We start from the raw sequence: 1,643 nt of genomic DNA on the forward strand, positions 1-1,643 counted from the left end.
CCTTTCACCCCTGAGACTGCGCAGCCTTGCCACGGACAAGCCGTGGAGCGAAGGCCCAGCTATCTCTAGGGAACTCGGTTTCAGCTGCCCCCTAACCAGATCCAAGTGAAGTACACTTGATCTTAGCCAAAAGGCCGAGAAGCGATAACCAGAATGGTGCCAGAATTCGCACCTCCCGGAGCAATCTCCCTGGCTGACCCGGACCGGGGTCTTCCCTCGCACCGTCGCTTGAGGCCCTTTCGCCTCTTTTTCTGACTCCTAGTGGGAGCTCAGCATGTGCCCATAGAAAGGAGGTCCTGGCCTCGGGCCTTCTCCCGGCTCCCAGAGTCCTCCACGGCTCTCGCCTCGTTAGGCGTCACTTAGCATACCCACGTTGTCCTCTTTCTAGCATTTGCATGCCCCGCCCCTTCCTGTCCTCTGCTTCCAGCCGGCTGGCCGGAAAGCCTGGCAGCCGGGGGATGCTGGGAATCAGGCCAGGATGCCCTGGACAGCTCCCCGACAGGAAGTGGCCGGCGCCTCGCCCTCGCCTACCCGGGACACTGCTCCCCTGTAGCCAAAGGCCTATAGATAAGGCTTGGCCGTTCGTGGCCGTTCGGGAACGGGCGGGGCGGGCAAAGAAGGAAAACGACTCTGTATTTTCCTTCATTGCTCAGAGAAGCCAAGGGCAGTGTCCACTTCTCTGCCTCCCTCCCTCCCTCTCTTTCCTTGTCTCTTTCCGTCTCTACCTCGATCCTACTGACTTGCTGGAAAACTTCCTCAATTCGTTCCCCAGTGAAATGGATCCAAAAACGAAGGAAACTCTGATGCTGGAAAAGCAGTCTCCTTCTGACATTTTTCTCTTCCAAAGTGCAGCGTCTGGATGGAGAAGGAAATAAAAATAAAAAAAAGTTCCAGAAAACGTGAAAAATATATAAATAAATAAAGCGCGTTTGCGGCAGATCAATGACATAAATAAATAAAGCAAGACGCGGTGACCAGGGTGGTTTTATTCTCGCGCAAACACAGTAGCGCCACTTTACAGGGTTTGGTAGTGAAGCGCTACTTTCATTTTCTCATCTATCTTTCAACAGCATTGTTTTCCCCGGGTGGGGAAGTGCACCATTCCTGGAGGTACTGCAATACCAGGTTGATGCGTGGAGTGGACAGAGCAAGCTCCTATTCCATCTCCCTGTTCCAAAAATCAATTTAATATATGGTCCCCAGATAGAGGACGTATCAGATATTAAACTGATAAGAACAGATTTTTGTTTTTTTGAAAAACTATACTTTATTTATAAAATTTGTTTGTCACATGTACATGTTAACCAATCCCAATTTGGGTGGCGTACTTTTTAACTGGACTAGGTGTTGCACGCAGGCAGGGACCTGTCAGTTTTCCATCTAGATATTTATTTCTTGAGAGTACACTTTTATGCTAAAGTGTATTCCTAAAGCTTAGTTTACCCATTCTGCCCATTTTTTTTGTTTCCAAAGTTTTTCTGATATTTGTTTGCCTTGTTTTTTAATGTCAACATAATAGTAAACCATTAATTTGTCTAAAGCAATGTTTATACAATCTTTGGTGGAGAAGTTCTTGTGTTGGTAGACTCCCAGGTTTCTTGTTGTCCATAGGCTCTCTTTCACGCAGGATATGATTTTCAGCA

The 1,643-nt window shown here is 48.0% G+C and overlaps 1 pseudogene; it reads right to left on the reverse strand.

The window, feature by feature from the left end:
- Positions 1-1,088: 1,088 nt before the first annotated feature.
- LOC146816840 (U2 spliceosomal RNA) lies at positions 1,089-1,264 on the reverse strand (annotated as a pseudogene).
- Between the last annotated feature and the right edge of the window lie 379 nt (positions 1,265-1,643).

Source organism: Triturus cristatus, chromosome 6 (assembly GCF_964204655.1).
Source record: "Triturus cristatus chromosome 6, aTriCri1.1, whole genome shotgun sequence".
Lineage (NCBI taxonomy): Eukaryota > Metazoa > Chordata > Amphibia > Caudata > Salamandridae > Triturus > Triturus cristatus.